This window comes from Eptesicus fuscus, chromosome 15 (genome assembly GCF_027574615.1).
Source record: "Eptesicus fuscus isolate TK198812 chromosome 15, DD_ASM_mEF_20220401, whole genome shotgun sequence".
Taxonomy (NCBI): Eukaryota; Metazoa; Chordata; class Mammalia; order Chiroptera; family Vespertilionidae; genus Eptesicus; species Eptesicus fuscus.
Window position 1 is genome coordinate 40,089,601 of NC_072487.1, and position 26,038 is coordinate 40,115,638.

Sequence of the window (26,038 nt, forward strand, 5' to 3'; positions counted from 1 at the left end):
TGGAATATTCCTGTCCTTCGCAGATGACAAACCAGAGAGGCGGGCTCCAAAAGAGGCCACGGGCTGCTGGTTTTTTCCTAAGTGCCTTTTTAGAGAAGACACCAGAAAGCAAGTTCCAGCAGGAGTGTGTTTGTAGATGCTTTTCTACATCCCAAACCAGGAGAAAGAGGAGGGCACTGGGGGGCTGCAATGTACATTTGGATTATTTATTTATACATTAACATCAGACTCCCCAGGAAGAGTGTTGCTTTCCAACTCCACCGCAGGCCAGGACAGCCAAACCCACGCTGCTACACCTTTACTCTCTGCGGACTTGGCCACTCAGTTGCCCAACTGCCAAGCCTGTGGGTTTGCCTCCTCTCCAATCCCAGGCTCCAATCAGACTCCTTGAATTTCTTGAGTGGATGCTACTCTTGCCCCTGTGCCTGAGACGCAGATCTGCAGTACACCTGCCTGGATATAGACCTGTTCTGCCCCTTGTTCACTTCATGGCGCTGGACACATGGCTTCATGACTAAATCTCAGTTTCCTCACCTGTAAAATAATGATAGCTCTTATCTCATATGGTTGTCTGAGGACCAAATCTATGTAAGCATTTTGGCTCAGTGCTTAGCACAAAAGTACTCACTCTAAATACTAGCCATTATCATTTCTATTGACACCATAGAATAGCTGCCCCCCAGGTAATTTTTTTAAAAGTTATCTTTGTTGTTGAAAGTATTACAGATGTTTCCTTTCTTTCCCATTGGCCCCTTTCTAGCCTGTACCCACCCCCCACCCTAGGCCTTCACCACACTATTGCCTGTGTCTGTGGGTTATACATATATAAGTTCTTCGGGTACTCTCTTCACACCCACCCCCACCTTCCTTCTGAGATCATTTTCATAGAGAAAAATCTAAAATTCTGGTATGTGCTAAGGATTTCCTGGTCTCTGTTGAGTTTGCATTCACCCCAAGTAGACCCAGAAGCCAAGATTTAGATGCAAGTGATTTATTTGGAAGGTGATGTCCGAAAGCATGGCGAGAAAGTAAGGAAGTGAGACCGGGATGGGAGGAAAGGCCCGTGAAGAGTATGTTAATGTCAGGGCCATGTGGACAGTGAACGCCAATTATTAAATTTCCAGGACCTTTGCAGACCAGTTGTTAAATACAACCATCGTTAAACATTTTTTTAAATATATATATAAAATTTCAATGAAATAAATTCTGTTTGTAAAAGTACTCACTTGTAACTATTTACTAATACCCCTGCTTTCGGGGTCATTGACCTTTGTTGGATCTGGATGAACGAACTATAAGGGCATGTTTCTGCAATCCCTTCCTCACCCCACGTTACGGGTATCACATTGGTGGCTTGAAACCAGACTGTGGGGGAAATCGGCAAACACTGTAAATCGGGGCAGTTTTTTCAGAGTTACTTGTCAAGCACTCCATTGTTGTGCTTAAAAATTAGCCTGCTGTATTTGGTCAGATATTTAATTAACGCACCCCTAATGCCTTGGCAGGGCCAGACGAAATGATTTCGAGGGTCTTATACGGCCCTTGGGGCCAACATTCCCCACCCCTGCTCTAAGAGAATGAATGAGACATGCCTGACTTCTCCACTGAGAAGTGAGAAGGCCAGATGAAGTTTGCCGCAGTGGGGAGAGCCCAGCCTGTCTCTCCCAGGGCTAGGGGGGAAAAAACCCACAGGGAGAGAACAGGAGCCACACATTTCCCCAAATCACCATCACTCTCCTAAAACATGCTTGTGCTCTATGCTCCCTCTTCAAGGAATTGGAAATGAAAGAATCATCGACTCAATTTCTCAGGCCAGAAACTTCAACATTATTCCCCCCTTTCCTACAATCCTCCCCCCAATACTCCTATGTATAATCACTCACCAAGTCCTGTTGTTTCTCTTGAATTCATCTACTTCTGTCCATCCCCACTACTACTATATGAATCCGTATCTTGCCTGAATTATTAAAAAAAAAAAAAAAGCTTCCTAATGAAAATCTAGACGTTTTTCCTCCTTCAGTCCTTCTTCATATAGTAGCCAGTGTGGCATGTCTCATACACAAACCTGGTCATAGCTCTCTCACCTGCTTATAGTCCTTCAATGTCCAGAATTCTTATGATCGGGCATTGATTTAAGTCTCATTTCACTCCACTCTCTCCCTGACAACCTGCCTTGCAACTAGACTGATGTTCTTTCAAGACCATGAGCGATCCAGGCTGTTTCACTTACAGGATGTTGCATGAAGAGCTCCTCTGCCTGGAACATCCTTCCCCCATTCTTCACCTGAACCCACTCCCATTCATCTCTGGTTCTCAGCTAAGATGGTGCTTTGAAATCTGGCCCCCAGATTTGAGTGGATTCCCTTCCTGTGTCCTCATAGCCCCTTTACTTCCCATTACCACTTTACTTTTCTATAACCCCCATTAGATAATAAACCCTGGGAATGAAGTGCCTGAGTTTTCATCACCTTGTAAAACAAGCTCCGAGCACAGTGCCTACTTACGTGGTCATATCTGAGCAAATATTTGCTGAATGAATGAATAAATGAATTGTGGAAGGCCATTGTCCACAACTCAGGACTCCTTTGTTTTCATCATTACCAAATAAACATCGGAGCAGTCAACAATAGCATCCAGTCAAGAGGTGCTGATTTGGAAACTAAGTTTCTGAAAGATAGTTCTAGGAGAGTATAGAGCTCTGTGGCTATCATTCTTACTTCTTTCCTCTTGGTTGGTGGTTTTTAAACTAAAAGTAACTGTATTTTTAATCAAATAAACGCACCCCTAATGCCTTGGCAAATAAGATCATTAATTCACCTAAAACAATACTTTTCTCTAGATTTGTTTATTCATTTATTGCAATTGTTATCACACTGTATTGTTTTTTTTTTTGTTTTTTAAAATATATTTTATTGATTTTTTGCAGAGAGGAAGGGAGAGGGATAGAGAGTTAGAAACATCAATGAGAGAGAAACATCAATCAGCTGCCTCCTGCACACCTCCTACTGGGGATGTGTCTGCAACCAAGGTACATGCCCTTGACTGGAATCGAACCTGGGACCCTTCAGTCCGCAGGCCAATGCTCCGGTTAGGGCTGTATTGTTTTTTAAAAACTATTCATAAACAACATATTCTATTATTTGCCCTGGAACCATGAGCTCAAGTCATTCATCTTTTGATTCAATTATTTAAACTATCTCTAAAACATTAAATTTTAACTGCAATTACTAATAAGCCTGAATTTCCAAAGAAAACTATTCTGCAATATATTTCTTTCAGCTGAGATTTTTACCAACTAGATAGTTTTCCAACAGTTCTGATCTGAGAATCCCCTGGCACTTTTTAAGAAGTCTGACTCTCAGGGTCCACCGTTCTCTGTTGTTATAGAATCACCAAGAGGGATGTGGAAGCTGCAGCCTTTCCTTGTCTCAGGAGGTGCTAGGGCAGGAGAACCAACACTAGGCCAGGAGTCAGGGTGACAAGTCTAGTCCTCACTAACTCTTCCTGAATTCTGAAACTGTAGGAATGCTGCTTAATATCCCCAGGCTTCAAGTTTTCTTACATAAATTCTGATTCTCCTTCCTACAGTGTACTCCACAGGAATATTGACCAAATCCAAGGCAAAAATAAATACATGTAGCTGCTTTGAAATTTATGCAGCACTATACTGACATTGACATGATTAGTAGCAGAAAAAGGGCATGAGAATCTGTCATTTCTATTTGTATGGTTTAATCAATAGCATCACACTCTTGCTTCTTTTGTTTTCTGTTACAGAGTTAAGCCAATTCTAAATGCTTTTGAGCGAAACTTTAAATCAAACAGTGGTAACAACTCACACGCTGGACAAAGCTTTCTATTTAGATAAAGTCTCAGGTTTCTGCATCTTCCCAAAATAACACTTGGGCTAATCACTGGAATCTGCAGGAAGACGAACACCTCTGAAGGCAGTGGTTAGAAGATGGCCAGAGGCAGGCTTGCTCTCCATCAGGAAATTCTGTACTTCTCTGCTTTGATCTGGTTATCCGCCTTTTCAGTTTTTTTAAAGATTAACCCTTTTAACTTAAAGATAATATTTTAAAATATTAAAGGTACTAAAAGTATTTGATGATTTGAGTAATTCTTACTATTTTTATACTTTTCATTTAATAAACCAACACAGCGTGGTAAAAAGAGCCAGTCTTACAAACTCTGTTTTTCAAGTACTTACCCATGAAAACTTGCTCCTGGATCACAAAGCTAGACAGATGTCAGTATTTATCCAGGGTTTTGAGTAATTAAAACTTTCAATATTAAATATATCATATTATATGACGTCTACATAGGGGACGTGAGGGAGGGAAGAAAGAGGGAGGAGGGGAGAGAAATTGATTCTGTAAGACTCCGAATGACTCTTAGTTCTCATGGAGCAGGTACATCATGGAAAGAACATAGACTTGGGAGTCAGACAGACCAAGTTTCAAAAGTGGAATCTGTCTCTGACATTGTTAACTGCAGGGATTTCAGGCATGCATTTCACATGCATGAGTATCAGTTTTCTCATTTGTAGAACAGGAATACTAATAGCTCCTTGTTGGTAGAGTTTTGAGAGACAATGTAGGAAAAGTACTGGCCCGAAGTAGGCATTCACAAAAGATTAGTTTACGTCTCCTGTTCCTGGAGCTGATGTTTTATGTCTTTCATTTACCCTCCAGGTTTTCTACCTGTCACTCTCTGGCCACTTTTATTCGGTTTTGCCGATGTGCTGACAAGATAGATTTTCCTCCTCGTTCACATTTCAAGCTTTTGCTTCATATCCAGCCTATTGTTCAGCTGTGATTGCATTTCTCTTCTGTTTAAGGGGGAAAGAAAAGGAATTGTGAAACAGGAAAAAAAGGATCACAAATAAAAATAAAATGGCCTGCAGCATGAATAAAAAGCAAATATTAATTAATGCAGCCCAGTAGAAGCAGAGTGAGACCCAGGCCGGGGAATCCATTCCTTTACTTCATCTCCCAATGCTATGCTTGTCGAGGGCTGCTAGTCCTGTGGTAGCATTCCAAACGTTTTAAAAACTAGATGTAATGTTTACTACCCTTCCTCCATTTTAACACTGTTGCCCCTTTCGTTTTGCTTAAGTGGTTCTTTATATCTTGTGCCATCTCCTTGGCCTGACCTGCCTTCCATCTCATATATCATATTATGAATATTTTATCATTACCCCTAGCATCATCATCATCACCATCACCATTACTTCAGGATGCCCATAGTATTTTGCATGTGCTTTCTACTTGCTGTTGGTTTTATTCTGCCTGATACTGGAGGATGCTCCATGTTTCCTCAGAGACAGTGTGCGCTGCTTGCAGAGAGCAAGGCTCTTTCCTTACTGTAGCCCCAGAGCCATGCGCAGTGCCCGGTGTAGAGTAGACGCTTACTGTGGGGAAAAATGGATAAATCCCTTGTTTCCTTGTCTGTGGTTTAAATGTAGCTGTTCTCCCAGTGGAAGATGTCTGGAGCATGCAATGTGATTAAAAGAGGATTTTCTTTGTTGTCTTTCCTCTATTTAATGTTTAATGGTAAACTAGCTTTTCTTTTTGTAAGTTAGTCCCTGGAGACCAAGCATTTAAGGAGAAAAAAAGATGTGTGGCTCCCTTTCTCCACCCAGTCCCCACTCTGGGCAGAAGCTCTGCCCCAGGCACAGGAGGTCACTTCTCCCCATAGGGTGGAGGTCCCGTGTCATAGGAGACAAACTGAAGTACCAGAGGCTACATCACTGCCAGAGCCCTGTTCCTAAAGCAGAGTGTTACTCATGCCCCAGGCAGTATCTCTGAGTGTTGTGCAAGGGAGAAGCTATTCCTAAGGACAAAAGCTCTGAAGCTTTCCTCAAAGGAACTGTCTTTCTTTCTTTCTTTCTTTCTTTCTTTCTTTCTTTCTTTCTTTCTTTCTTTCTTTCTTTCTTTCTTTCTTCCTTCCTTCCTTCCTTCCTTCCTTCCTTCCTTCCTTCCTTCCTTCCTTCCTTTCTTTCTCTCTCTCTCCTTCCTTCTTTCCTTCCTTCCTTCCTTCCTTCCTTCCTTCCTTCCTTCCTTCCTTCCTTCCTTCCTCTTTTTTTCTCTTTCGTTTTTCTTTTATTTGTATAAAAGACAATGTCTTTCCCTCTATTTTGTTTTACTTTTTAAATTGATGTTTATTGTTGAAAGATATCTTTATCTTTTTTTTTTCCTGTTGACCGCTTCCACCCCACACCCGCCCCTCCCAGGCCTTTCCCACACTATTGTCTGTGTCCTTGGGCTATGTATATATGCATATAAATTTCCTGGTTAAGTCTCCCACCTTCCCTCTGAGAGTCACCAGTCTACCGTATACTAGGTGTACTGGTTAATAATGCGGATTTTTTTCAATAGCTGGGGTTACACATATGTGGTTACACATATTATTAACTGGTTAATAATAATGCGAATTAATCATTAACCAGTTAATAATGAGGATTTTGTCATCAAAGAAAACACAATAATTTCAAGAGAAACATCAAAAGTGCTTTATTCAAAGTAATGTCCATCGCCAGCACTCTTCTTCAAAATAATGAATTAAAACTTCCCACAAGTGCTCTTTTTTTGGCACGAAATTCGACATTTTTAAGCGTAAAAATATCTATGATGTGAACACCTTCAGAAAATTTGACATATGAAGTTTTGAAGCTTGTTGTCAATACAACAAAATAGCATACATATCAAAGCGCATACGTATCAACATATGTGTAACCCCATCTATTGGAAGAAATCTGCATCATTAACCGGTACACCTAGTAAAGGAAGTGTCTTTGTTTGAAACAGAGCATAGGGAAGTCCAATCCCAAGAGCATTCTCAAAAGCAATGAGATTTTGGTGGCATACAATGTAGAGGAGGCTGCTGGCTCCATGAGAACGACAATCTAAACCATCCGACTGCTAGTTTATCAGAGGGAACCAAGGAAAAATATAGCCAAGCCCTCCTGGAATCGGAACAGACCTCAAAGGCTGGTATCAAAATCTGCCCCTGCAATGGGCCTAGAATTTAAATGGATCACAGCATTGAGCGACTTGTGCCATGAGGATTGTCAAAAGCAATAGGACCATCAGCGGGCAAGCAGTGACGCCTACCAGCTGGGTGTCACACCAAACCAGGCAGACAACTTAGCAGAAAGATCAGGGGAAGAGACAGTTTTCAAAAGCCCTAAAAAGAAAGCCCTAGAATAACCATCACCCCAAGTTGACTGTACACAGCCAAGGTTGTGCTCTCTAAGAAGCAATATCAGAGGCTTCGAACTGGGAGGAACAGACTTCCTGAAGTAGTCCAGCCACATCACTGAAATAGTAAGAAAGAGAAGCCCTGGAGAGTGGGGAAGGAAATTAATATCAAAAGTTGCTACTATGCAGCAGTAAAAAAGAAGAATCTCTTATACTTTGAGACAGCATGGAGGAGCCTGGAAAGTATTATGCTAAGTGAAATAAGGCAGAGAACGACAAGTATCACATGATCTCAGAGGGAAGGGGGAGGGTGGGTGGGAAGAGATTAACCAAAGACCTTATATGCATATATGCATAGCCCATGGACACAGATAATGCTATGGTGAAGGCCTAGGGCGGGAGTGAAGTGGGTAGGGGGGCATGTAGGGGTAGTTGCGGGCTATGGGCATGAAAGGGTCAATGGGAAAGAAAGGGGGACTTCTGTAATATTTTAAACAATAAAGATAAATTTTAAAAAAGAAAAAGTTACTGCAATATAGCCTGGCCAGTGTGCTCAGTGGTTAGTGTCGACACTCAATGGTTGAGTGTTGACCCATGAACCAAGAGGCCACTGGGGCACATGCCCAGGTTTCAGACTCAATCCCCAGAAAGGGGCTTGCAGGAGGCATGTTTCTTTCTCATCGATGTTCCTATCTCTCTATCCCTCTCCCTTCTCTCTCTAAAAAACCCTAAAAAAATAATAAAGACACTTTTTTAAAACGCACAGAGCTCTGCTGTCAGTTGGGGAATGAGTCACCCTCAGTCCACACTGGCAATTTAGGGGAAAATATGTTGCAACAATATATCCATTTTCAACCAAGAGATTATAAGAATGCAAAGAAACAGGATAAATATATAAGAAAATAAAATGATTACATTTTACAATTACATTTTACACTCGGTGATTTCTTTATTCCATAAAGTAACTAAATGGGCAAATGCATGTTCTCCCAAGAATTTATATTAGTATTAGTTATTTTATTCACTGGGATTTGAAGGAAGGTATACAAGAGATAAAAAGGTCACTAACTGGGCATTTGGAAGAAGTAATCTTTTAGGTAATTTTTCACTTCAAGGGAAAGATTGTGTTGGAGAGGAGCATGGCTGATCTTGAGTGGAAGCTGAAGTTAAGCACCGATAGCCTTTTAGTCTTTAGAATATGCCCCACTCCACCTGAGAGATGAAGGCTCTACGCTGGGAGAGAGGGATTCGGGCCTGGTGTGGCAGCAGTCCCTTGGTGCCCTCGGTAGGGATGGGAAGGGTGTCAGGGCGGGATCATCACGAGGGCCCCATGGAAGCCGCTGTGCATGGTCGGAGGTGCGAGGTGATGTGGGAGGAGGCTTTGTGATGTGAGTGTGGGGAGGTGGGGAGGTGGGGTGGTGGTGACTATAAAACCAGGGCACTGAGCGGAGAAATGCTGGTTGGCCTCACTGCAGCTTCTCCTGCTCACGGGATGGGTAACACAGAGTCCTGTGTCTCGTTTTGCACCTTTGCCCTTGTCTAGTCCCAGGCCCCTCACCCACTTGCGCTCCCACCCTCTGCCCCAGGGCAGTCCCTGGAGTCTGTGCAGCAGCTGTGCTGGGCGCCTCCAGGAACCCTGCCCCACGGGGAGGATGTCCAAGGCTGGCCGGGCTCATCATTCTGGTGCCACCAAGTTGGGGGCACTGGGATTCTACCAGTCTGAGCTCACCAGACCCTCACCCAACAGGGAGGAGCCCTGATCAGGCCTCCAGCATTTCAAACCGATCCTGCACAGAATCCCCTGACACCCGGCAGACCATGGGACCCCCAAGCCAGTGTCCTGCCCCAACACCACGTTCAGCTGCCACTTGGACGCCTCTCAACCTTGGCCCACTGCCAGACCCCAAATCCGAGGTCTCTAACTTGGACTTACATTCCCACCAAGGGTAGCCCTGACCAGCAAGAGTGCCCTAGACCCCTGCCCACCTTCATAAGGGCTCTCCATGGACGCAAAACCCAGTCGAGGGCAACCATAGAACACCAGTCACAGCATCGAGTTCCCTGGTTCACCTAGGACCCTTAAGGCCCATCTCTCCTTGGGTGTCCCTCTCCACCAAGGGCAGTCCACGACTCCCGCTCCCCAGCTCCAGGACCCCACTCACATGCACACCAGGAACTGAGCCCCCAGGTGTCCCTGGAGGCTCTCTGGGTGGCCCAGGATAGCACAAAGGGGAGCGGGGATAAAATGTGAGTCACCTCCGGGGGTGGAAGTGGCCTGAGCCAGCAGTCTTCACACATCTCTGCTGCTCGTGCTTAATCTTGTGGTTTTATTCCTGTCATGGGAAATGATCTATATCATAAAAGGCCTGTGGTTGTGATGCTGTAATGGCGTCATGACCAAATGAGCATCGGCTCTTGCGGTGGGCGGGGCAGGGTGCTGGCAGCATCTGTGGAGCGTGCCAGGTGTCCTGGGGTGGCGGACATGGCCTTGGTGGCAGGCTAGGCCTAGGGGACCCTACACATGCATGATTTAATCATGCGCTGGGCCTCTAGTTATGCCATTAAAGTCTTCATTCTGACTTGGAAAAAATAATAAAGGTGCTGTTCAATTTTCAATAAAAAGGGTCAAGTGTTTTATCGGGCATACCTCCAGCTCTCAGTTGCAGATGTCTCCTTGTAACAGGAGGTTCTGGGGCCATCTGAACTTGTTATCTACTGATGGTTCCCTGACAGCTTTGTATCTGGGTTAGAGCTGGGGCTTGGTGGGGTGGGATGGGGGGAGAGAGGAGAGGAGGGACAGGGAGGGATGAGGCCACCTCACACAAGTGCACATTGGGAAGGCTTCTATGGCCAACTTCAAATGCCAGATTCTAAGGGGCACTCATTTGGATCTGTCTGATAGCTCAAATCCTGAGAAATAATGTCTAATAGAAGAGACAGTGATAACAAAGGCCTAGCTGTAATAAGCAAAGGCATAGTCATAATTGTATTTTCAAGGTCATGCTGCCAGCCAAATGAATTCAAAAGGGATATTAGACATCTGCCTAACTAGACTGATTATAAAATCCCTTTTATTTTTCCTCCAAAATTTTTTTTCCTGCTGTGATAAGTGAGGAAAATGATATGGACATGGAAAGAATCATCAGGTTTAAAAAAAAAGGGGGGGGTGGTCATAAAAGATAAAAATCCTTCCAAATGCAGCTGTGACAAAAAGACATCTTTGCAAGTCAGTCTAGAAAGTGGCTGTGATAATTCAGAGACATTATTTAGCACTCAGGAAAACATTGCCATGGAATGATGGAGCGGTCTGGCAGGAGAAATTGTCAAAAGACTGGCATCAATCACCGTTAAGTGTGGTGTCTCTGCTGATTGCGTGTACCCTGCAGCGAGCCTGCCAAAACAGATCTCTGACACCGCTATGACATGCTGATGGGTGACTGTGAGAATGATTGATGGGGTAGGCTGCCAACATCTGGGACTAGAAGAGGTGGATTGCCATTGCTGAGTGGTTTAAGTGCAGAGTAATTATTTGTGATCCACGCATTAATTCCTGGAAGCTAAATGTACACAGTGAGAAAAAGGAGACATCCTCTGGCCTGGCTTTGCTTGTGTGTGAACTTATCCTCATTATTTGCTAGAGAAACCAAAGGTTTATAAGATTGGTCGAAAGTATCCCAAGAACCTACAAAGAAAATCCTTTAGAATTTTTCTCGTCAAGGTCTATAAAATGTTCATTGTGTTTCCTTCATACTTTTTAATGAACTCAAGAATATTAATTACTACATTTTGAGTACATGTATATTATGCACTATATGCTTTATATTGTTGCAAATCCAACACTGTCCTATGAGGTAGATATAATAAGCCCAATATATTGTGAAAACAGGCCCAGAGACATTATTATTGGACTGAGGCCACCAAGCCTATAAGTAATAGACTCCCTGCTAGAATCCAGGATTAGACAATGACAATGACTATTCCCGCCCCCTGTGTCACACCACCTTCTCCCAAAAAGCTGCTTACAGCATACTACACACAGGGTCTGTTAAGAGATTATGAAGTACCAGCTGAGCAGTGATGCCTTAGGTTTGAACTCATTGTTTAAACCACCTAGGTTTTACATAGACTTGAAAACTCAGAAATCATAGTCCAGTTAGAATATAGTTCAGTTATAATGATAGCTCAGTTATAATAGCTTACTATTGATTCTATTCACCCCAGTCTTCCTATCATGAGGCCAAACCTGAGCAGGCCTGGTCCAAGTTCTACATGTACAAGAAAAATAAGTGCTATTGCTCACATGCCTTTTAACTGCTTATCAGGTTTATCATGGTCTAGAACAGCCACTTTTAACCTGTTTCATCTCATGGCACACAAACTAATTACTAAAATTCTGCAACACACCAAAAAATATTTTTGCTGATCTGACAAAAAGAATGGGTATAATTTTGATTCATTCACACTGGACAGCTATTGTTGGTTGGCTGTTGTCATTTTTTTACAATCTAAGGGAAAAGAGGTTAGTGCTCCTGATAAATAGTCAGATACTGCATATTTTAAAACTTCTTGCAGCACATTCATTGAAAACCTCTGGGCTAGATCACTGCTGTCCAATAAAAAGAGAATGCAAGTCACAAATGCTAGTCACTATGTAATTAAAATTTTCTAGTAGATATATTTTAAAAAATAAAAATGGGTGGAATTTACTTTAATAATAGACTTTATTTAACTCAAATATCCAAAGGTTATCTCGACATGTAATCAACATAAATTATTCAAATTTTGTACTATGTCTTTATACAGAACATCTCAATTTGGACTGGCCACATTTCAAGCGGTCAGTAGCCACATGTGGCTAATGGCTACCATATTGGACGGCATAGTTCTTGATAGCGAATGACTTGTCTTAACTGACACAACTTCCTGAATTCAGACCAAACCTCTGTTTTATCTGTTGATTCATTTGTCCATCTCTGTATCAAACGATTGGTTTATTAATGCATTTTCTCAAAGAATTTGAAGAGATTTGACTCTTCTCTAAATATTCATCTTGCCTACCTGTTCTGAGGCTCTGATCATCTCAAACTTCTGAAACCCTCACTACAACCTAAAATTGGAACCCCTTCCCCTTCTGGCTTCAACCATCTAGCCATTGCCCCAAAGGGTGTGCACGGCCCTGTGGAAACTGTTAGCCTTCTCTGTCAATTATCCTTTTTTTTTTTTTTTTTTTTGGTAATGTACACAAATCATGACTGGGTGACTCAATTCATTCTTACCAAGTGAGCTGATGTAAGTAACAGGCACCCAGATGAAAAAATCTCACCAGAAGCCAGGGCCCTCTTCCACCCTCTTTTCATCTCTGCCCCCTCTAAGGTAACCATTATCCTGACTTCTAATGCCACAGATTAATTTGGCCTATTTTTAATATTATATAAGTGAACTCTTCAAGGCTTACTCTTTTATATCTGCTTTTTTAATAACGTGCGAATGTTGTTGTATGTAGTTTGATTGCTTTCATTGTCATTGTTGTAAAGGGTTCCTTTGTCTGACTATATCACAGCTGATTAATCTACTCTACTGTTAATGGATGTTTGGATTGTTCTAGTTTCTGACTATAGGTCATGCTGCTATCAACATTATTTATATGCCTTTTAGTAGAAAAAAAAAGAGTGTGTGTGTGTGTGTGTGTGTGTGTGTGTGTGTGTGTGTAGACTTCTGGGTCATAGTAGATGGTGCCTGTGGTAGATAGAATGATACCCTCCACCCCCATCCCAAAGATATCAGATCTTATTTTCTGGAACCTGTAAGTTTTACCTTTTAAGAGGAAAAAGGATCTTTGCAGATCTGATTAAGCTAAAGATCTTGTGATGGAGAGATTATCCCAAATGCAATCACACATATCCTTATCAGAAGGAGGCAGAGGGAGAGCTCACACACACAGAGGAAAAGGAAATGTGCAGACTGAAGCAGAGATTGGCATGATGCAAGCACAAGGCAAAGAATGTCAACAGTCGCCAGAACCTGGGAAAGGCAAGGGCGAGACTGATTCTCTGTTGGAGCCTCCAGAGGGAGCACAGCCCTGCCAACACCTTGATCAGCCTCCTGGTACTGATTTCAGATACGTGTGACCTTCAGACTGAGAGAACTTATTTCGGCTGTTTTAAACTCCCCAGTTTGTGAGCACTTATTATGGGACACTAATAGTGCTCAGTAGTTTTCCCAATTGACTAAAGGAAAAAAAACCTTGGTTCACTAATTACCAATAATATTAAAGCACAAAGTAAAAGCTCTAAAGGGTAAGGTTTAAAAGAAAACAGGGTATCATCACCATCACCATGTTTTTAAAAATCACCAGGCAGAGAAGGCTCAGAAGAAAAGCCTACTGCAAACGTGATTTGCTGAAGGACACAGATGGCAATTTTGGTAAACTGTCCAGCATCCTCTATAAAATATGAGAAGAGATGGACTGTAGTAAAAGCAACATATAAACAAAGGACGAGGCAAAACTGAGATAAAATATATTCAGAAGAATTGCAAGATAACTCAAATTGCAGCATGTGAAGTAAAAATAGCAAGGGGCTATGTGGAAACTCTTTATACTACCTCCACAATTTTTCCATAAATTTTAAACCATCCTAAAAGTTAAAAAAATCAGGGGGATGGTAAACACAAAGTTCAGGCTGTTGCTAAGCTCTTTTGGGAAGTATGGAGGATGGGACTGGTGATAAGAATTCCTTCAAAAGTATCAGGAGTATTCAGTTCTTTTATTTATTTATTTTTTTTTAAATATATATTTTATTGATTTTTTTACAGAGAGGAAGAGAGAGGGATAGAGAGTTAGAAACATCGATGAGAGAGAAACATCGATCAGCTGCCTCCTGCACACCCCCTACTGGGGATGTGCCCGCAACCAAGGTACATGCCCTTGACCGGAATCGAACCTGGGACCCTTGAGTCTGCAGGCCGACGCTCTATCCACTGAGCCAAACCGGTTTCGGCAGGAGTATTCAGTTCTTAAAATGGATGTTAAATTATGAATATTTATTTTTATGCTCAATAGTGTATTTAATCAGATATTTTATTTTGTGTTAAATATTACATAGTGACAACTTTAATATGGAATTAGAATAAAAATATACAGTTGATTCAGTGAAAACCAGATCTGGTGCTGTTAAAGCAAACTTTAATACTTTTCTGTAAAGAAATGAAAATAAAAAGAAAAGATACAAAACATAAAAATGAAAGAGCTAGAGCCTAGATAATAAATGCGATAGCAGAAAGGAATCTTTCCTGTGGTGAGAGAAGAGCTATGAATTGAACAAGCCCACTCCAGGCAAATCTAATTAAGAGACCTATTTCTAGATAAAGATTGTAAGAAAATTGTTGAGGTACAAGGACAGAAACAAAATACCTTACTGGTACTCAGGCCAAGTAAAAGAAGACAGTTCTAACAAAGAAATGATCAATTTACCACAAACATCTTTTCTGTAACATTATGTTCCATAAAATAATGGAACAATACCTGGAGAAATGCTATGGTCCAAAAATTATATAATAAGAAAATTCCATTCTTATCTAAAGGCAACAGAAATTCAGTCTCAGATATTAAAAATTCCAGAAAATACACTACCCATATGCCCATCTTAGAAAAAAAACATATAATCAATTGAGATCAAGCAAAACCAAGGACTCTAAAAATTGCAAAGTCATAATGTTAAAGGGCTAGACAATATCCATATTTTAAAATGTCTATTGTAAAGCTGTTTAAAAAACTGAATGGGAAAACAAAAGATAATTCTTTCTTAAAAAAAGGTTATATAATATATAAAATAATTTCATTTCATAACTATTAATTATCCAGGTCTTAAAACCAAAATATAAAATATGGATCATATATACATCTCCATGAGTCCTAGTAGGACGCCCTCTGCCAGCCCTGACACACCATTGCCCAGAACCCCAGGCATTGCTCCCTACCTGCCCTTACAGCCTCAACAACATGACCTGCATAAGAGACCACCAGAAATGACCTTGCTACCTAAGTCACTTTAAGAAGCTCAAGGCTTTGAGGTCATCTTTCTTTATCTGACACTGAGCCCATTTAGGCCTATAAATCCCTTACACCTATCCAATCTCCTACTCTTCTCATCTCCACAAAACCTCCCACTGCCTACCAATCCCTATATTTTCAGCTCTTTCCTGAATTATTTTTTTCACCTCTTTATTCTGAGACCTGATTCTCTCCTAAGGACACTGCTCTCCGTTATCTCTCCTGCCGTAGCTATTTTCTCTCCGACACCTGTAGGTGCCATTGAATATAAGGTAGATAGCCTCTTGAGTATTCATTCTTTGAAGATTTTGATCACCTGGTTCACTGTCTCCAAATTTAGTCTTGTCATAATGACTGATGATATCTGTATCAGTATCCATGTGCAAGCCAATAGACTTCTTCAATGAAGGGAATGCTCTATCTCTGCACTAATGGGGTAACCACTAGGCACGTGCTACTGAGCACTTCAACTGTGACTAGTGCAGCTGAGGAACTAAAATTTCACTTTAATTTTCATTAAATAGCCACATGTGTTGGTCACTACCATTTTGGACAGTATAGACATTGATGATCATTCCAATAGCCAATGCTCTCAGTTCTTTGCCTCTACTTCTAAGTAGTTTCTCCTCTGGCATCTACTTTCAAACTCTAGAACATATCATTACCAAATAACTGTATCTCCTCCAAAAATTTGACATCAACTGTCCCAGCCACCAACTGGCATTCTCTCTCTTCACAGCTCACCTCCTCGATATATATTCCAACAATTGCACAAATTTACCTGGATGTATATCTCTGCTTCTCTTGCCTCTCTCTCTCCATTTTACTAATCGTATAAAATACCAAAGCTGATTAAATTCTGTTTTCAGCCTATTCCCACCAGCACTCAGGTGACTAAATGTGGCTGGTGAAAAACACACAACCATGGTGGCCTGTCTCACTTTAACTTCATATCCACCAACCTCCAGAGGGCTTTTTCCTTTAGCAATCTTACTGTGTTTCTAATCCATTAACTCTCTCTCCCAGTTCCTCTAACTCTCAACAAACCCTTATGCTTTATTATCTGCCGAAGATTTTATTCCTGTTGCACTGAGAAAATACAAGTACTGAACATGGAATTTCTATAATGCTTCCCCCAACACATCTCCCAGCCCATCTGCATCTCTCCCCTAATAGTCTACTTCTGTTTTTATGTTTGAATGTACAGTGAATTCCAATCCCAGACAGCAATTATTTCTCATATCTCCTGCATCATCAATTTATCTCTCTCTCTGGATATTCTCATCAGTATACAAACTAACTATAATACCTCTCACTTTAAAAAATAAGCATAAAAGCTTTCTTTGAGTCACATTCCCCCTCAACTATAATTCCTTTTATAGCTGAGGGGGAATATGTTCTCTGTTCTCCTTTACAGCAAAACACTGTGAAAGAATTAGTTGCAATTGCTGTCTTCATGTCCTTTTTCCAATTCTCTCTAGAATACATTTTTATCAGGCTTTTGTCAGCACTACATTCATGTTGACAGCTCATGTAAAGGTGTACAGTGACCCCCGTGTGGCTAAATTTGATTGTCACTTCCTAGTTTTTATCATACTTCACCTAGCAGCAGCATTAATATAGATGTCACTCCTTCCTTCTAAACAGTTTTCACTTGGCTACCGGATTCCTCTCTTCTTGGTTCTCCTGCTACAGCAATGGCTTCTTCTTAGTCTCCTCCTGGTCCTTCCTCCCCTCCCAGACTTGGAACATGGAATTGCTGCAGAGTTCACTCTTCTGATCTATTGTATTTATGCATTTACACTCATTCCCAGTAGCACATGAGTCTGGTATCATAACTTTAATTGCTCTCTAGGTATTGATGAATCCCCAAATTTATTTTTCCCATTCAGAACCTTCCCCTGAAGTGTATGCTCTCATTTCCATGGCTCACATATCCAAACTGCTAAGTGAAATAAGCCAGTCAGAGAAAGACAAATATCACATGATCTCACTCATATGTGGAATCTAGTGAACAAAATAAACCTATGAACAAAATAGAGTCAGAGACATATAAGCATGGAACAGACTTTCAAACCTCAGAGTGAAGGTGGGGAAGGATGGGTGGGTGGGAAGAGATCAACCAAAGAACTTGTAAGTATATATGCATAACCCATAGACACAGACAATAGGATGATGAAGGCCAGGGGTGAGGGTAGGGGATGGTGGCAGCCAGAAGAGGTAATGGGGGGAGGGTCATATGTAATACTTTCAACAATAAAGACTTAAAAAATAAAAAGCTATCCTAGAGAGTATGAAATGGTGTCTCATTGTAGTTTTGATTCACATTTTCCATGATGACATTATACAGAATATATTTTCCTGTGCTTATTAGCCATTTGTGTATCTTATTTGGGAAAATGTCTATTCAAATTATTGCTCATTTTCAAACTGGATTATTTGTGATTTTATTATTGACTTGTAAGAGTTTCTTTTATATTTTGTATACGAGTCCCTTATCAGATATATGGTTTGCATATATTTTCTTCCATTCTGTATGTCTTTCTTTTTACTTTCTTATGCTATCATCAAAATTATTTAATTTCCATGAAAAATCGTGTATTAGTGTGTTGTTGTTTTTTATTAATTATGTTTGTTTGTGCTGTAAGAGTTGTATCTACAAAACCATGCCCAACCCAAAGTCACAAAGATTTATTCCTATATTTTGTCCTAAGTGTTTATAGTTTTAACTTTTACATTTAGGTTTAGGTCTTTGATCCATTTTGAGTTGATTTTTTTATATGGTGTTAGAGTTCCAACTTTAGTCTTTTGCACATAGATATCCACTTGTCGCAATATTATTTGTTGAAATGACTATTCTTTCCCCTCTTGAATTGTCTCGGGACCCTTGTAAAAAAATTCAACCATAAAAGTGAGGGTTTATTTCTGGACTCTGAATTCTATTTCATGAATGTACTATATAGTATCTCTCCTTATGCCAGTACCACACTGTCCCGATTACTATTGCTGTGTGGTTCAGTTTTGAAATTGGGAAGTGTGAGTTCTTCAACTTTGTTCTTTTTAATATTGTTTTGTCTATTCTCATTCTCTTATATTTCTATATGAATTTTAGGATCAGCCTTTCAATTTCTGCAACAACAATAAAAAAGACATCTGGGAGTTTTGTAGGAATTGCATTGAATCTATAGCTCAGTTTGGGGATTAAGAATATTAAATTTTAGACTGACTAGAACTTCCAATACAATATTGAATAATAGTGGTGAGGATGGATGCCCTTCTCTTGTACCAGATCTTAGGGGGAAAGCATTCAGTTTTTAACCTTTAAGTATGATGTTATTTGTGAGTTTTTCACATATGATCCTTAAGATCTTCATTAGGTTAAGGTCATTCTTTTCTATTCCTAGTTTTGATTTTTCTCAATTGCATCTATATTTTCCCCTTTATTCTATTAATGTGCTGTATTATATTAATTGATTCTTGTACATGGAACCAACCTTACATTCCTGGATGAATTTCATGTGGTGATGTATGATCCTTTCTATATGTTGCTGGATTCTTACTGAAATTTAGTCAATTTTCTTGAATGAATGTTTTCTCATTTGCTGTTTGTATAAAACAATTGCCAGAGACTTAAAATTTTTGTCTTACACTTTTTACTAGTTAAATTGTTGTTTTATGGGGGAGAGGGTCCACCAAGCTCCTTATTCTGTCATTCTAAAGGATTCCATTTCATTCTTTCTTATTGTTGTAAGTATTTAATTGTATGATATACTAAAACATTGTTCTACTTTATGAATATTTGTTTTCAGTCATTTTTGTTATTATAAATTTTCTGTTCACATCTACTAAAACAAATGTGCAAGTGTTCTTTAGGGTATAAATATACACATTTACTAGTTTTCATTTCAATTTTGGGGATTCATGTCCCATAACCCAATTGTAGGTGGTTGTAGTGAGAGTTTTGACACTACCCATCTTCCAAACACAAGAGATTATCAGACTTGATAAATTTTACTGATGTGGTGGGTGTGAAATGATACTGTGTTATAATTTTGTTTTAAATATTTGAACACTATTGAGGTTAAACATTTCTTTCACATTTATTCTAATTAATGACTTTGCTTCTGTTTTTATATCTACACACACACACACACACACACGGACACACACACACACACATTTGTCTATTTTTTATTGGATTACTTGGATTTATTGATTCATGTTTTTCCATTTTGAAGGTCTTGTTTAAGAAATCCTTCCCTATACCAAAGTCACAAATATATGCTCATATATTTGGTTCTATAATAGAAGATATAAAATTCGGCTTTCACATTAAAATCCTTATGCCATCTAGGATTAATTTTTGGACATGATGTGCGTTAGAGATTCAATTCCTTTTTTCTTTGCTTATTTGTTTTTCTCTTTATGGACAATCAATTTTCCTAGTACACTTTGTTGAATAATATTTTCCCCACTGCCAGCTCTGTTTCTAGACCTTTTGTCATACCTAATTGATGTGTTTATCTATCCTTGAACCAATATGACATTATATAAAGTATAATGACTTTATAATAAAGTCTTGATAATCTAATAGGACAACTTTCTCTTTCTGGTTCTTCCCCAAAAATTAATTTGGCTATTCAAATGAGATTTGCATAAATTATAAAATCATATTGTGATCTTCCAAGAAAAATCCTCTTAAGTTATGATTGGAATTACATTAACTCCCTATAATGAATTTGAGATAATTGAGTCTTCATATGCATTGATATGGTATTCCTCTCAACTTACGTATTTTAAAAATAACATTTAGTAGTTTTTAATTTTTAGTTTTGGTAAATATTTTGATTAAGTTTCTTCCCAAGTATTTTGTATTTTTGTTCTTTTTTGACGCTGTACCTTCTTTAGTCCATTTTTAATCTGTTAAAAGTTAGAAATGTTATTGATTTTTTACACATTGATCTATTATCTATTAACTTTGCTAAACTACCTTATTAATTCTACTAATCAGTCTGTTTTTGTTTTCTAGGTAAAAATTATGCCATCTGGATTTAATCATAGATTCACTTTTCCAATGCTTATGCATTTTATTTCTTTTTTCTCTCTTGTTGCCCTCATATTGACTAACGGTGATGATAGTGAGCATCTCTCCTTTGTTCCTGATTTTAAGAATTCTTGTAACTTTTCATCATTAAGCCTGATCTTTGTTGTAAAATATTTGTATTATTCTTTCTCTATTAGAAAATGTTCCTCTGTTTCCAGTTTTCCAGTGATTATTAGCAAGGAGTAAAGCTGGAGTTCTCAGACAGTTTTTCTCCTTTAATCTGTTAATATGGCGATTTGCAATTTTTCTAACATTGAATTAATCATTCATTCCTAACAGTCATGATGTGTTGCCATTTTTATATATTTCTGAGTTTTATTTGCTAGTATTTTTATTTCAACCACATTCATGAGTGTGATTGACTAGTAATTTTCATTTTTGTATGTCCTTGTGTCTGGGTAGCAGATCATATTTATGCCAACTTCATAAAAAGGGAATTCTCCCTCTTTTACCTTTCTCTGGAAGCATTTGTGTATGTTTGTAATCGTTTGACCTCATAATTTTTGTAAGAACATATGAGAACCCTGGTCTTATATGTTATCCTACTGTACCTTATGAAACCTTTTCTTGCCACTACTCAAAATTGTTCCCTTCCTCCCTTGAGCTCCCACTGAGTCTTATTTGGTTACTAGAGGCCTGGTGCATGAAAATTCATGCACTGGAGGGAGGGGTCCCTCAGCCTGGCCTCTCACAGTCCAGGAGCCCTCAGGGGCGGGAGGCAACCCGGCAATCCAGGGAAGGTGGCGCCCCATCACACCTCTGCTGCTGCCACTGCCGGCAGCACAAGCCTCGGCTGGCCCTGGTTACCTGAGCCTCAGGTGGCCCTGGGTGGCTGGGGAGCCGCCATCTGAGGCTTGCCTGCGCCTCAGGCTGGCCCTGGGTGGCTGGGGGGCTGAGGGGACTGGGGGCCTCCGGAAGCAGGCATGAGGTGTGGCCGGGCCCGCTTGGGGGTAGGCCTGGCCTTGCCGTGTGCCTGCCACCCCAGTGGGGCTGAGGGGACTGGGCACCACCATCTTGTGGCTGTGGGTGCTGCCATCTTTGAGGGTGGGGCAGCAATTAGCATATTACCTCCTTATTGGCTGTGGGGCCGACATCTTTGTGATGGTGTGAGGGTCAATTAGCATATTCCCTCTTTAGTAGATAGGATTTCTTGTAAGTTCCATTTTGCCAAAATTATAAAACAACTTTATTTCTATAAAAGTGTTCATAATATTCTTTTCTTATTTTTAAAATTTCTGTTCCCTATGTAGTTTTATTTTTAAATATTATTTTATTATTTTCAAAAGTCCTGTTCTCTTTTATCTTGATTACTCTTGCTAGATGTTAGTCAAGCTTATACTTTTCAAAGATCTGTTAACTTCGTTGATCTGTATTCTGTCTTCTCTACTTCATTAATTTATGCTCTGAAATTTATTATCTTCTTTATTCTATGCTTTTTGTGTTTGTTTTGTTGCTTTACTTCATAAGTTGAATACTTGGTTCATTAATTCTCAGCTTTTCTTGTTTTCTGATATAAGCATTTAAGAATATACATTTTTTCCAAGTTCCACTTTAAAAGCATCCCTTAAAATGTATTTTCAATGTCATTCCATCTTAGGAATTTTCTATCTTCCATTTTAATGTCTTCAAACATTTTTATTTCTATCTATAAGAGGTTTTATTTTTTTAAATATTTTAATGTATTTTATAAGGGGGAGAGAGAGAGAGAGAGAGAGAGAGAGAGAGAGAGAGAGAGAGAGAGAGAGAGAGATCCATTGGTTGCCTCCCAAATGTGCACTGACCAGGAATCTAATTCATCACCTTTTGGTATATGGAATGACTCTCCAAGCAACTGAGCCACCAGCCAGGGCTACAAGAGGTTTTTAAAGTTACTTCCATTTACAAGAGAAAGATATCTTTCTAATCACTCACCAAGGGTAACCTTGTAGGAAATCCGCTTCCTTTGCACTTAAAGAGCTCCATTCTTCTCGCTTAGTGCTGATTCCCTCGGCTTGTTCTATAGCTCATGGGCAGGGTGGAAATGCAGCACCTCTCCTGCCTGCTCTCCTTTCTCTAACCCCATCTCACTTGAGAGCAGCTGTAAGACAATGTTTTGAGGTCCTTGCAGTTGTGTGTCCTTTCCACAGTCTCTTAGCTTTTCTCTGCTGCCCAATGTCTCCATCATTGTCCAAGTCTGTGCCAGGACCCTACCTGAAAATCTCTGTGCGAAATCCTGGTGTTCTTCAACCATACTGGGTTGTACCTCCAAGTTTTTCATCCATTCCTATCGTGACTCCTTGAGTCCTGATTTAGATCAACTTCTCTAACTTGCTTCATGCTATTTTCATATATAGATGAATATGTGCCCGTAACCCCCCTGCCACCCCCTACACACACACACACACACACACACACACACACACACACACTTTGCAGTTTAATTTATTTGCCATGACTACCTAGTGGCCACATGCTCTTGTTTCTATATTTAGCTATGGTCCCAGATTTCTATATAGTCTGTTCTTTGCAATTCTTCATACCCCAAATCCTTGATTCTCTTATTCTTTTCATTTCTTTCTATTCCTTTATTCTGCATGGATACTAAATATTAAAGCCTTAATTTTTTTCTTAATTCTAATTCTTACTATTAGTATATGCTAGTCACTACTTTAGCACTTTACAAATATTAACTCAGCCAATACTTGGTATTCCCCCAAAGACAGGTAATGGTACTATCATCCCCTTTTTATAACTGTGGTGGCTGAGGCAAGGGAGGGTAAACAAATTGTCCAAGAAGAGATAGCTAGTTAAGTCATGCCACTAGGATTGGAACTCAAGGAGTCTGATTCTAAGAACCCTGCTCTCATATGTTATCCTACCATGCCTTATGAAACCTTTTCTTGCCACTACTCAAAATTGTTCCCTTCCTCCTTTGAGCTCCCACTGAGTATTATTTGGTTATTTCTTTATATATATACTAGAGGCCCAGTGCATGAAATTCGTGCACGGAGGGGGCTTGTCCCTCAGCCCAGCCTGTACCCTCTCCAATATGGGACCCCTTGAGGGATGTCCGACTGCCCGTTTAGGCCCGGGACCGGGCCTAAACGGGCAGTCGGACATCCCTCTCACAATCCAGGACTGCTGGCTTCCAACTGCTTGCCTGCCTGCCTTCCTGATTGCCCCTAACCGCTTCTGCCTGCCAGCCTGATTACCCCCTAAACCACTCTGCTGCCAGCCTGTTTGCCCCCAACTTCCCTCCTCTGCCGGCCTGGTCACCCCTAACTGCCCTCTCCTGGAGGGTTGATCACCTCCAACTGCCCTCCCTTGCAGGCTTGGTCCCTCTCAACTGCCCTCCCTTGCAGGCCAGGTGCCTCCCAACTGCCCTCTCCTGCTGGCCATCTTGTGGTGGCCATCTTGTGTCCACATGGGGGCAAGATCTTTGACCACATGGGGGCAGCTATATTGTGTGTTGCGATGATGATCAATCTGCATATTACTTTTTTATTAGATGGGATAGAGGCCTGGTACAGGGGTGGGGGCCAGCTGGTTTGCCCTGAAGGGCGTCCCGGATCAGGTGGGGTTTCCCTTAGGGTGTGGGGCGGCCCGAGTGAGGGGCCTGTGGTGGTTTGCAGGCCGGCCACGCCCCCTAGCGACCCAAGCGGAGGCCCTGGTATCTGGAATTTATTTTCCTTCTACAATTGAAACTTTGTAGCCTGGAGCAGAGCCAAGCCTGGGGCTCCCTCCGAGGCCGGCCCGCAGCCATTTGTGTTGGGGTTATAATTGAAACTTTGTTGCCTTATGCGGGTGGGCCCGGCCAGGGTGTGCGAAAAGTTTTGCTTCCCCTGTTGCCTGCGGCAACCCTGGCCTGCTCTCTCAAGCTCCATTCTGCCGCCATTTGTTTGAATTTGTTACCTTCTATAATTGAAACTTTGTAGCTTGAGTGGAGGCTTAGGCCTGGCTAGGGCAGGTGGAAAGCTTGGCTTCCTCTGTTACCTAGGAAACCTTGCTCTCTGTGGCTGTAGCCATCTTGGTTTGGGTTAATTTGCATACTCGCTCTGATTGGATGGTGGGCGTGGCTTGTGGGCGTGGCTTGTGGGTGTGTCGGAGGTATGGTCAATTTGCATATTTGTCTATTATTAGAGAAGATATACTAGAGGCCCAGTGCATGATTGAATCATGCACGTGTAGGGTCCCCTACACGCTTTCGCTTTTCGCGGTGGACCTGGGTGCCTGTCCGCTGGTGCACCAGGCCTTTCAGAAGCCTCTGGCTCGATGGAGGCTTCTGAAAGGCCTGGTGCTGGAGCAGACAGGCACCCAGCTCCCACGCTTTTGATGGTCCGTGGCCGCTGAGTGGGGCTACCCTGCTGTTGAGAGGCACAGGGGGTGGGACTCCCACCCCCTGTGCCTCTCAACGGCCGCTGAGGGAGGCTGCTGCGGACACCTGGCTACCCTGCCGTTGAGAGGCTCAGCTGGGTGTCCGCGGCAGGCCCCCTCAGTGGCCGCGGATCTGACTGTTGAGAGGCACAGGGGGCGGGAGTGCTGCCCCTGCGCCTCTCAACAGCAGGGTAGCCCCCCTCAGTGGCAGTGGATCCGTGCCTCTCAATGGCCAGATAGGCCACCCCGAGTCCCGCCCCCCAGCCTCCCGCCGCCCAATCGTGGGCGTAGCAGAGTGATGGTAATTTACATGTTACTCTATTATTAGATAGGATTATTGATTTTTTACAGAGAGGAAGGGAGAGGGATAGAAAGTTAGAAACATCGATGAGAGAGAAACATCGATCAACTGCCTCCTGCACACTCCCTACTGGGTATGTGCCTGCAACCAAGGTACATGCCCTTGACTGGAATCGAACCTGGGACTCTTGAGTCCGCAGGCCGACGCTCTAGCCACTGAGCCAAACTGGCCAGGGCTTGGTTATTTCTTGTAAGCGGATCTCTCCTCTTCAAGGTCATGTGCTCCCTAAGAGCATAGGACTTTGATTCAGAAAAACTGAGTTAAAATTCTGGTTCTGGTATTTGATAGCTCTATGACATTGGACAAGTCACCTTGCCTCCCTACCCTCAATTCTCTTAATGAAATATAGTATAAAATCTAATTTATGAGAACTCAGTGTTTTATTCAGTATAGATTTTAAATGCACTATCATATTTTCACTCTCCAATTATTCCCTTTCCTAAAGTACAGGCCCACGAGTCACTCCAATAATCTCCTCCCCGGCATTCTCCGCAACTCTGTTCTGCCCTTAGACTCACTTCTTCACCTCTTCCTGTGTAACTTCATTAAATGTGCTGTAAGTCCTTACGCATTCTGGGAACAGCAACTTTTTCTTTATTTACTGTTGTTGTGCTGAACTAAGTTATAGTCACCTTTTAAAAAAAGTGAGGAACTAGGATCTCTTTTCATCTTGGTAGCTGATTAGAGTTGGCCAAAGGAGAAACTTGCATGACATTTGGGAGAAGCAACAGTCATTATCCTCAGAAGGTCTTTTTCACTATCAGACACTGTCATGGAAGGGTGCAGAGAAGCCCAGTGGGTCCCAGCTTGTCCCAACTCTCCTCTCTCTGCTCCACATTCAGTCATGTCCTGGCCATGCTGGTCATGCTGCTGGTGGCAGAACAGACCAACCCCAGATGCTCAGTCCAGAGGCAGCAGTGGTCCCCTTCGCAGCCTCTCTTCAGGAACAGGATGTGCCCAGCTTCTTG

At 41.3% G+C, this 26,038-nt stretch overlaps 1 long non-coding RNA gene across 1 annotated transcript in view; it reads right to left on the minus strand.

Moving 5' to 3' along the window:
- Positions 1-223: 223 nt before the first annotated feature.
- LOC129151710 (uncharacterized) overlaps positions 224-26,038 on the minus strand; it is a 55,411-nt gene continuing 29,596 nt past the window's right edge. Inside the window, exons 2-3 of the long non-coding RNA XR_008558379.1 lie at positions 4,704-4,831; positions 224-534 (exon numbers count right to left, since the gene is read on the minus strand). This is a non-coding gene — a long non-coding RNA (uncharacterized LOC129151710). The remainder of the gene's footprint in view (positions 535-4,703; positions 4,832-26,038) is intronic.